General features: G+C 43.8%; 1 pseudogene; it reads left to right on the forward strand.

Annotated features, from left to right (window-relative positions):
* Positions 1 to 1624: 1624 nt before the first annotated feature.
* Positions 1625 to 12424, forward strand: part of LOC144129493 (uncharacterized) — a 45838-nt pseudogene continuing 35038 nt past the window's right edge.

Consider the following 12424-nt stretch of genomic DNA (forward strand, 5'->3'; position numbering starts at 1 on the left):
AAGTGAAGCTTTTGTAAACTAGCGATGACCAAACAACAATATACAAGTGTTACCATGGCCAGCCGGGTTAGCAACTGCACGTGTCTACAGTTAATTTTTGGAACGGATAGCAGAGGCTTTGCTACACTGTTATTCACTTGAGTATGGTGGCATCCAGTCTTTGGGTGTGTATGTCAGGAGTTTGAATCGAGTATTTGGATCACGAGTTTGAATCAAGCATTAGGAAATATTAAAATTCAATTACCTCAGTCCTAAATTGGTTCTGGCTGGCATACAAATATTAATGTGCCAAGAAAGAGCCAGAGAGTATACCAACAACACTAATTAGATTATAATTAGCATGACTGGGTAGAAGTGCAATTTATGAATTCGTCACTCCACTCCAAATGCCCCACATATTGCGCTGAACCATCTCCAGTTTGTTGATGAAAATTCAGTCAAGCTGGTCCCAGCGTGCATTATCTATGTTAAATAATTTTGCCCCAAAAATGTTGTGAGGTGATGTCATTTTCAACATTTCTGAAAGGTGTGAAACCAGCCACTCCTCAATAATGATCAAAAATCTAAATTGTTAGAAAACACTGCACAAATGTATTAATGACATTTGCACATTCTGGTTTTTGATGATTCAGATCGTGTGTTTTTGGACGGTATAAGTAGTTTTAAGTTTAAAAAAAATGAAATATTTTACTATTTCGACATTTTAAAAAAATATCAACTTCCTCTCAGAATGGAGTGCTTGCCTACCTAGATTTCTATTACTAATAAAAGTTGTTACAGCTGATGAAACTGAATGCGTCGAAGTGAATTAAAATACTGAAGTTGGAGAAAAGGGTTTCGGAACATAAGTAAACACTTTTTTTATTTCACTTTGAGGTGGTCGAAGTCAAAATACAGACGATGGCGGGTTTAGTAGAACAATTTATTGGCTTTCATTTCGGAAGTTTTAATTGAGGTGGTTTTTGTTCAATTCGAGAAAAAGATTTTTAAAGTCGAGCTCTCGTGCTGCAAGTTGCGTCATCTCTTAACGCTTCATCGAGTAACACAGCACCTGTCATGACACATTTATATCCACTAGCCACTTCAGTTTACCCTCACTCACTGTAGTGCATGTTTAGGGCTGAAGTGAAAGCAGGTTTCGCATGACATTCGGCGGGTAGTATACAATATGCGAGTTTTTTTCGCTTTTGAAGCTCAAACAAACCCGCTATGGCATAAGGCAGCCAAGAGCAGCAAAACTATGGCTTTCAGTGTGCTGTCTCGCTTGAGCCACAAGGAAGGAACGACCACCTGCCACTATCGTAACACCAGTCCTTTTTATGTCCAAATAAGATCATGGAAGGCATGTGCCCCGGAGCGCACGTGACAGTACGAAGTCCTCACCATGGCTTCTGGTAACGCGAGACACGCTGGCGTTGGCACGGTCCGATCGAGTGGAGCTGCCTTGCTCTCGAGTGGTCAAACATACTGCAACCGTGGCATCGGCATGCAGTCGCCTCCTCCTTGAATTCTGTATACTCTTTTTCTTGCATAGCAAGCAACGCTGCCAAAGCTAGCACGCCTATTTTCAAATGTCAAGTCCGTGCCCAAAATGTAGTTCACCATACAAGCACAGCGTGACACCATGCATATTTTGTGCATTAAATCTCAATTACCGTGAGTTACTGCCTCCTGCCCTTCGTTTTACCTCTTGCCACATTTTTGTCCTGCGGCTCGAGACTTCGAGAAGTAAAAATGACATGTGCTGATATGATATGCATCTCATAGGGCGAATCGCATATACACCATCTCTGCCTAAAAAGTAGTCCTCACTCAGTGAAAATTATATCCAGAAGTACAGAACACTAAGCACCTCACTGCTTTTATCGCGGTTTTCGGTGATGCCAGTTCATTTTATACCGCTTTGTTTTCATTCAAACACTCAGCGAGGCTTTGAGAAGAACAGATAATATGTGGTGGAGTAAAATGGTTTTGCGAACACACTACACCCGCAGCGTTGCCTGTTATGTCTGTCATGTCTCTGACAACAGTGACTTAGTGTGGCGTGAACAAACTGAATAACAATCCCACTGGTGCAAGTGCCACCCCGGCAGCACAAAGAAAATCTTTTCCCACAATTATCAGTTCATGTACACAATGTTCTGAGGGCTGTGCTGTGCTTTGTGTTGAAGAGGCGCAAAGAGACGACGCAGCTCACAGCAGACGAGCTCTACTTCAAAAATTTTATTCTCGCTTTAAACAAAAATCACCTGGATGAAAACTTCAGAAATGAAATGCAATAAATTGTTCTACTAAACTTGCCATCGCTGGTAGTATTTTTATTTTGACAACCTCAGAGTGAAATGAACGAGTTTTTATGGTCCCAAACGCCCTTTTCTGCAAATTCAGCATTTTATTTCACTTCGACTCATTCAGTTGCATGAGCTGTAACATTTCTTATGTGTAATAGACAAAGTGTCATAGTGGAATTTTTACATTTTATTTAAATTTAAAAAATAATTATACCGTTCAAAAATACAAGATCTGAATCATATCAAAAGCCAGAATCTTTGCAAAGCTCATTAAAACATTTGTCGTGTATCTTCTAAAAATCTGGATTTTCGGTCGATCATAGAGCGATACCGTTTTCACACGTTTTCTAATTGTTCAAACAGCGCTCACCTCATGATTAAGTTGTTTCTGACTGTAGCATGCTCTGATGGAACTCATATCACTTTTGTGTTTTCATGGCACACATGCTCATGCACCATATTATATTTGCAGTGCAGAAGCTCCCATTTAGCTGTCATCTTAAATGATTAAATTAAATTCTGTGTAGCTATTGCAAGGAGGTCATGGTACATAGAGGCATCGGAAAATGCTCTTCTTGAGACAGTGCCATTGCTACATTATATAGCCCTAGTTAAGGTTTTAGTTTGCACATCTAATAGCCTCAGAGCATGAAATGGTTTTCACCTACTTGTAGTGGTTGATGCCATTTTGTGATGGAACCTTAATTTGGCACAATGCTGTGGCACATGGACCTATCTGCCTTATTTTTTCTGGAAACAAGGAATTGTGAGAACTAAATTTTTTTTTTTGCGCTGGTTTATTTCTTTCTTGTTTTCATGTAAACACTTGAGCACAGATTGTTTCATGAATTTTGTAACTGAAAAACTTCAGTACATTTAAGTTACTGTACTACAAAATCTCTCGTCCCTCTATGCCTCTTTATGTGTTGTCTAAGTGTATTAAGTGCGTGTGTATTATCTGCTGCCCAGGTCTCTCCTGCTGTCTGGTCCTCCAGGATAAGAAATAGGTGGACTTGTGAGCTGTTTGGCTGTAACCTTATTTAAAATAAAGCCCATATGTGAAAAATCTGTTGTGAAAAATTTTTTTCAGTTATTGCACTGTGCCTAAACAAAAACACGCAACTACTACACATTATACATGCCTGCTTCTTGTGTACACATTGCACCACTACTCTGCATGATTAGAAGGCCAGCCATTGCATTCTGGAGAGAAATGTAACCCATAGCAGCAAAGATTTATGCTGCTGTGGAAGTAAGTTATGCTGTCTGGAATAAAACATACTTGTTCTCAAAAATGTATCAATACTCCTAGACAGCCTAACATTGCACTGGTATTGATGGCATAAATTTACGCTGCTGTGGGAGTAGGAGTTAACCCCTTTGGACTAAAATATAGTCTTCCTGAAAAGATGTAACTATAATCTTGGGCAGCATAAACTTACACTGCCTTTGAAGACGTAACTTTACACTAGAGAGAGTGTAACGTTTACACTGTCGTATGCTAAAACATAGTCTTCCTGAAAAGGTGCAAGTATAGTCTTCGGCAGCGTAAACTTGCACTGTCTGTCAAAGTGTAACTTTAGGCTGGAGAGAGTGTAACGTTTATACTGTCGTAGACTAAAACATAGTCTTCCTGAAAAGGTGCAACTATAGTCTTCGGCAGCGTAAGTGTAACTTTACGCTAGAGAGAGTAACGTTTATATTGTTTGTCGTGGACTAAAACTTTAGTCTGGAGCAAATAGCGTAACATTACCCTCCTAAAGGTGTTAGCTCAGCGACAAGTAGTTTACCGCCCAAAAAGACTAAAATCGCACTCTTTTTTTAGAGTGCAGTATGTCTCGCTCCTTCTCAGATTTTTCACGACCATCGACATTCCCTTGCCCGCGCGCTTTCACATGAGCTATGTCGCCCAACAACCGGGTACGAACACGGAGGAGAGGTATTACCAGGCCGTGTGCACCTACACGTTTCCCGACACAGGCAGCAGAGCTGTTCCCGCGAATGAGCTGCAGGCCGCAAGCTCCAGGGTAACGCAGCAGTGGTGCCTCCTGGGCAGAATGATGCCGTTCAGGGGCCATCTCCAGTGGCTGATCCCGGAGCGAGAGCGTGGGTTCTGGTGCAGGTGGATGCCGCACGAAGCCGACATTCCGCTTGCATCTCTCTCATTCGGCACCTTCGCTGGGCTCTGCCTTTTCGCCCAAAGCCACGTCTTTTATTCAAAAGGTGGCGCCCCCGGGTTCACCCTGAGTTGCGCTTTCAAGCACGACGAACGGCTATTGCAAGTGATGCACATGCTAGTCCACAACAAAGGCTGCAGTCATACTTGCAGCACATACAAGTTGCAGATACCGTACCACAGTATTTTCCGAATCGTTTTGAACGAGGCTGAAACCCACCACGACGCACTAAGCATCTACCTTCAACTCGTCACTGTCCCGCTGTTGTACCGAAGTGCGTACGACGTTAATGAGTGGGAAGTATCCACAGGAGATGGCGTATGGTACGACCGCGTTTTCCAACCAGGATGTCCTTGCGGGTGGGGGATGCGCAGCTACGGCATTGGCGGGAACTCAGTCGTCAAGCTGACTCTCCGAAACAAGCTGAAAGCGCGACAAGCGATAAGTCGCCTCAGTGCGCGCTGCAAGCCAGAGACCACTTTCCAGTACAGCCTCATGCTTACGAAGAAGGTTGGCACCCAGATGAGAGAGATCAAGATGCGATGCGACAGCAAGATTAAGCCGAATCTTTGATTCCAAACGTGCTACGCCTTCAGCGCTGTCCTACAGCAAGGACACGACGGATTCGCTCAAATGGCTTTACTTGCTTGTGACAAGCTGGAAGAGTTCGGAGAGGTGCTGATAAGGCTTCTCCACACCAGTGGTCCTGCCCTCGAGTTGACTCTGTACGCCATTCGAAGCGCCATCGAAGAGCACGAGATTGTCGACATAATTTCATGCCTGCCGAAGCTGTTCGCAAAGTTCTGCACCCCAGCCGCCGCTCTCTCAAAGACGCCCGCTGGTACTTGCCTGGTTCGACGCTGCATCGTCACTCCGTCGAAGGTCATTTTGCTTCCTCCGCAGATCCACTGCCAGAACAGGATTGTTCGCAAGTTTGACCCGGAGTTCTCGCTGCGTGTCTCATTTCGCGACGACAACATGCAGAACTTGTCCTACTCGCTCATGTCCGGTCACTGTAGGCACATGGTCATCGAGCGGGTTGTCGCAAGAACGCTCCGCGATGGCCTGGTCGCCGGAAACAGGCGGTTCAGGCTCCTGACCACTTCGTGCTGCCAGCCTCAGGACCATGGGCCCTGGCTTTACGCAACGGTGAGTTGGCAGTTCTAAATTCCCAGGCTTGTTACGATCGTGCCCTGGAAAGTGCTAAGGCATGGATTGCACCGCTTCTTGCCGAATGTGTCTTTAGGTGCCTTTGTTATAACGGTAGCGCAAGTGTAGTGTTCCATTCTCTGGTTCCTTGCAGTCGAGATAAGAAAAAGCAGCTTTTGACACCTTGCTCGTATCTGATTGCGAGTGAGCAGCATCAGCGAATGGCGTTTTCGTTTAACCATCAACTGTTTGTTCGCGCCTCGGCTGAGTGAGCCTTGTGGAGGAAAACCATGCCCTACACGAGGCAGGTGAAGGCTATACTGGACAGCCTTCAATCAGACGATGTTTTTGCTGTAATGCGTTGGGGAATGTGTGCGACGCCTCTGCGTAACCGCAGCATGCGATCCAAAACTAATTTTACTAGGGTCTCGAAAGTCCAACGGTTATTACGTTCCGCGCTTTTTCTTAGGACGCAAAGGGATACTCCAGCGAGATGATTCGCTACTGGATGGGTGACTTCAGCGGTATTGCGAGCACTGCCAAAAAGATGGCACGCATGGGACAGTGTTTCTCGTCTACGGAAGAATCTGTACAGGTTCCCCTGCTCAGCAACTCTGTGCGTGAAGTCCCCGACATCTTGGGATTAAAACATCCAGTGAGTGACGAACATTACATCTTCTCTGACGGCATCGGCATGATTTCGCCCGGGCTCCTCAAAGAGGTAAACCATATTTTTATAACGTCCCCCTATCGAAAAATCTCATATGGATGCATATGTGTCTCGTATGAATTTATATGTGTCTAGTATGTGGTCATACGAGATGATATGTGTCTACCATGTGGTCATACGAGTTGATATGTGTCCAATATGTGTTTGGTATGGGCTGATATGTGTCCCTAGTATCCCTCGTATGGGTTTATATGTGTCCTTCGTATCCCTCGTATGGGCTGCAATATGTCATTCGTATGCCTCGTATGGGCATATGTGTCCTTCGTATCCATCATATGGGCATATGTGTCCCTCGTATGCCTCTATGGGCTGATACGTGTCTATCGTATCAGTTGTTTGAGCCGAAATATGGATTTCGTATCACCCGAATGGGCCGATGTGTCTTTCGTATCACTCATTTGAGGCAAATGCAGCTCTCGTATCACTCATATGGGTGAACTGCGTGTCTCAGTGAGCTGATATTGTCACGAACCCGAAGACGACAAAGTTGGCAGTGGCGTGCACGGAGCGCTCGCGCTAGGCCCACCGCCATTAAATCATTCCATCGCCATCTGTTATGTAGTACTGTCTTCACCTGCTTGCCGTCGCGTAACATTTGGCGTGAGGTGCGGAGTTCATCCCCATCCTGGTCCTGGAGCTTCGGTGTCCTGCGTGTGCCGTGGTCGTCGGTCGTGTGTTCCTGCCCGCACCGCCCGGTTGTGCCCGAGCCCGCCAGACCAGAACCGACCATGCCCCGGCCAGAAGACACGACAACTTGACGACGCCGCCGCTACTCGAACCTATGACCCCACCGACCCTAGAAGTCGCCAACATATTCGAACACAGCCTCTGCCCATGCCGTTCGGTGTGTTCATGGGCCTCAACCGTCGGCTAAAGGTGACCTAGCTAGCTACGGCCCGGAAGCTTCTTGGACCAGCGCTCATCTGATCATCATCTGTTCATCTCTTTCATCGTGACGGCAAACCCTGCATCTTCTTCTCTTCTGTGTTCATCCGTCCTGTCACGCTAATCGTCACGCACTGCGTTTCGTCTTCACTGCCGGTCTTTCAGTTCGCGCGATCGAGACGATCGCTCGGCAGCCCCGGGTAGTTTCACGGACTCGAAGACGACAAAGTGGGCAGTGACGCGGCACGGAGCTCTCGCGCTAGGCCCACTGCTATTAAATCATTCCATCGCCATCTGTTATGTAGTACTCTTCACCATCCTTGCCGTCACGTAACAATATATGTCTTTTATAAGGCTCGACGTATGAAATTAAATGGATAACATTTCATCTTGTCTTTCATGCGGTGCACTTGAGCTCATAATTGAAGAACACAGGTGATCAAATTAGATCCCTCTAACGTGGTGGGATGTTAAATCCCAAGTATAGTACCATTTTACGCTGTATCAGCTTAGCACATGAATGGACAAGCATATGGCATTCCAATACTGTCCTGTTTCAAAGCTACATCTCAGCTGAAGTGCACACATTCAAAAAAAAGTTTAGAACACCCTCAGGAAAAGTAAAATTAAGCCAAGGACACCATCTAAAACATAATAGATAATGAGGCCACAAAACATTGGTCCGTGGGATAAATGACTCAAGTAGCTTCCAATAATAAGGAAGTGACTATACAGATGCAAAAATTTCCCATACATATATCCCAAGCTTGAGAGGTGTGTTGAGTAATTTGCCTCCTTGTCTATAACATGCTAATTACTGAAAGTGAAAGATATTATTATAAACGAAGCTTCAGATGTCTTTTTTCACAGGTGTAATTCATTTTTTGATATCGTCCTCCACTTAAACTGATGCCCTTGCATCATCGATGCATTATTCTTGTTTACATGCTCTCAGAGAAGAATGAGGCTGATGGCCCCAACTGGACACTAAAGATCTTCAAATGTTTCTTCAGCTACGGTATAGCCAGTAGCTACAAGGCACCAGGTCAGAACTATTGCTGGGTGATGCAGAACATCCCGAAACTGCAGCTTATTCAACACGGCGGTATTGCCACCTAACTTGTTGTCATGCCAAGCATTGTCACATTAAATGATGGATTTTTTTAGGACAAACTTTAAGAAAAAGTGCACGGTCCTTCAGCACCCTCAAGTTCAAGAATGCCCACAATAACCGTCTGCTTAATGTGACAATCATCACAAATAAATTCATCCATATGTGCCACGAGCTCAGATGCGAGATGCAGACAGTGGGCATCCACTGCACTCCTCGTCTTTCACACTCAACACAGCTGGATCTTGCATGTACGTACAGTTTGTACCCACCTTCTGATTGGAAACTTAACATACCCATTACCATAAAATGGACTCATTCGATGGTGGATAATGATAGGGAGAACACCTTCTGCCATCCAAAATTTGGTTTCGAAAAACTGTTATAACCGTACACTGATGTATACTAACATTTTCCTTGTGACTACTTCAATATCAGTGGTGCCATGTGCAAAATGAAAATATGAAAAGTGGGAACATCAAACTTTCTTTTCATTGTAACGTCTTTCCCTTTCACGAGGTGATAAATGTGTTACAGACCAGGAGGTAAAAAATATACTGATCTCCCCTCGTATAAACAGAATCCACCAATACCATCTGTTTAATGAAACAAACCTACATAATACACAAAAACACTACATATATACTGTATCATGGAACAAGAGTAAGAGTTTTGTTCACAGACCACACGAACAACACAGCAGCAAGTGACATACAATATTAGTTACATTTCTCCATATTTACTATACTCAAATACAACTTAAGAATGAAGTGGCAGATGCCTCTCAAAGGACCAGGCATTGTAATGAGCATGGAGGAGGAGGACACAACCAGCAGTGCATGAGAGTTTTGATGATGACGATGAGATGTGAGCCCGTTAACAGGCCAATGTGATCCATTAAACGTCTGCGTATACAAGCCGAGCACATCGAGCACTGCCACAATGAGATTAGCAATAATGAGAATGACAATGTCTCTAATGAGCTATTGTAGACGCCATGGTAGAAGGCTCCAGATTAACTTCAACTGCATATGCGCTGACAAAGCGCAGCAAAGAGGCGTGTTTTCCACTTCACCTATATCAACATGTGGCTGCTCTCGCCTGGATTTGACTCAGCTTCCTTGGGCATAGACCACAATGGAGTGAATAAATGTCCATCCAAACAACTGTGACGTGACAACTAAAGAACTGAATATGGACAGGTAATGACAAAAAGAAAAGTGGGCCATATATGCCCTCTTCACTGTGTGAACATGTCGCCCATCTGAAAACAAACATAAAAATAAAAAGACATGAAGTGTCACCTGCTGAAGAAATAAACAGCCGAAATACTAGTACACCTTCATTCACACAAATGGAGATACCTGTCACAAGGCAACGGGTGCGGTAGGCATGCAGCAACCCAATTATATAGTGTGCGCCATCCTGATTGGCTCAGGTTGTCGTACCTTCCATGCAAACAACTTGCGAAGGGAATTATAGAGAAGCATTTGCCACTTCATTCTTGAGTTGTATTCAACTATAGTTTACACAACACACAAAAGAAAATACTGCTTCTCAAAGGAACACTAAGGACATGTCCACATAATTTCTGTTCTCAGTAAAAATATGTTGCATTGGCCCTTTCTAACCATTCTGTTATTCTGTTAACCATTCTTTTTACTAGGGCCGCCTACCCGTGTGTGTTTTTTTCTTGCAGAAATGAAGGGTTTATTTGAGATATGTCAATAAAAGAATTCCAAAAAGTTCCTATAGTTAGACGAAAGCTATATATTGGGAAAAAAACAATCCGATATGCACTGCAAACTGCCTTCAAAAATCTTTCCTGACCGAATGATTCGTCGGAGCGAACATCTCTCAGGACACCTCGGGCGTTTTAAACTTGTTTACCAATAGACATCGGCTTTGCGACCAATATCAGATATTCAATATGCAAGATATACCCACTCCAGCGGGCTGATCACGCATATATAGGGCCGCCTACCCGTGTGTGTTTTTTTTCTTGCAGAAATGAAGGTTTTATTTGAGATATGTCCATAAAAGAATTCCAAAAAGTTCCTATAGTTCGACGAAAGCTATATATTCGGAAAAAAACAATCCGGTATACACTGCGAACTGCCTTCAAAGATCTTGCCTGACCGAATGCTTTGTCGGATCGAACATCTCTCAAAACACCTCGGACGTTTCAAACTTGTTTACCAATAGACATCGGCTGTGCGACCAATATCAGTTATACAATATGTGAGATATACCCACTCCAGCGGGCCGATCACGTATCTATAGGGCTGCTTACCCATGTGTTTTTTTTCTTGGAGAAATGAAAGGTTTATTTGAGATATGTCAATAAAAGAATTCCAAAAAGTTCCTATAGTTCGACGAAAGCTATATATTCGGAAAAAAACAATCCGGTATACACTGCGAACTGCCTTCAAAGGTCTTTCCTGACCGAATGCTTCACTGGATCGAACATCTGTCAGAACACCTTGGATGTTTTAAACTTGTTTACCAATAGACATCGGCTTTGCGACCAATATAAGATATAAAATATGCGAGATATACCCACTCCAGTGGGCCGATCACGTACCTATAGGGCTGCCTACCCGAGTTCAGGTGGGGCTATACTCAAGAAGCACGAAACCGGGGGGTGGAAATGGGGAAGGTCGCCTCCCCCCCCCCCACATTTTTCAGGGGGGTGTGCTCCCCCAATCTCCATTTGCTTCTACTTGGACCAGATTTCTGGAAATTGAAACACGTATTAGTTCTAACCTCTTAATTCAAAGCACAGTGGGGCTGCATGAGCTGCTTGGCTTAGTAGCCAGTTGTAAAACATTTGGTATATGAGTAACCTGAACCGGTCATGTCCCTACAGAATTCGATCGACTATATATCGACCTGACCGCGTACATGATCACGATTAGCAGAATTTAAACAAACTATGCACAGGCTTTTTAATGGAATTGATCACTACTCGTGCGTACAGCTTCCCACCTATAAGCTCCTCATTTCAATTAATTTTATATTGCCATAGATCTTTGCTCCGTTTGTTCGTTCGCACTCACAACCTCCGGCACGCGGCTTTATCATTTTGTTTTGGAATGCGAGGTGCGACCAGACTTATGCCGTTGATCATGGCCACGTGCAAATGATTCCACATTTTTCCAGATTCTTGCTGCTTTTGGTTCTCTATCTCGAAGGTTCCTTGCCAGCTTTAAATTCAGCACGACCAAGAACTGCATGGCATTCAGGTCGATGACCGCCGAGCACGCATGATTAAGCCTATTGCAGCCGCCGAGTAATTCAGTTCTTAGTGGGCGTGAGTCAGCCCCTTAAACAGTTAATTTTGGAAGCCTTTTCGTTGTCTTCCTGACAGCTGGAGTGTCGTCACCGCATCGTGATACTTTGCATCAAGCTTTGAACATTGTATATATATATATATATATATATATATATATATATATATATATATATATATATATATATATATATATATATATATATATATATATATATATATATATATTATGTAAATGAGCATTAAAAAATAAATAAAATAAGCTCGAAGTCCTGCCCTCCCACTAAAAAAAAAGAGTTCCGGAGTCCCTGGCTATTATTAATTGTCTCGAGCATAGCCCAAACCTTCACCCGCAGCCATCACGACCCGGACGCGACAGCGGTGTGCCAGAGAACACTGCGAAACTATAATTATAGAGCTCCTCGATCACCTCGATCGAAGCACCTCGATCGAGGGCGCGGTTGTGCTACCCAGTTCCGTGTTCTAGCGCACACTAGCAGTTTATTTTTGAGAGCCTCTTCCTCCTCGTACCTTGCACACTTCTGATTTCTTAACATAAATTCTTTCAGTGCATCAATTTACCTATTCAGCAATCTATATTTCCCCCTCTGCTGGTCCTAAGTCGCTGATTTCAGGTCAGTGGCAATATAGTACTTATGATATCTACCTCGCACCGTGCCAGAAAATACTTTTTTGCAGCAATTACAGACTTTTCAAGCACTTGCTGCATTTAGGGGAGTTGTAAAAGAAGTGTTTATTTTATCGTAGATAACACAGAAGTTGCTGTTT

This window comes from Amblyomma americanum, chromosome 4, assembly GCF_052857255.1.
Source record: "Amblyomma americanum isolate KBUSLIRL-KWMA chromosome 4, ASM5285725v1, whole genome shotgun sequence".
NCBI lineage: Eukaryota > Metazoa > Arthropoda > Arachnida > Ixodida > Ixodidae > Amblyomma > Amblyomma americanum.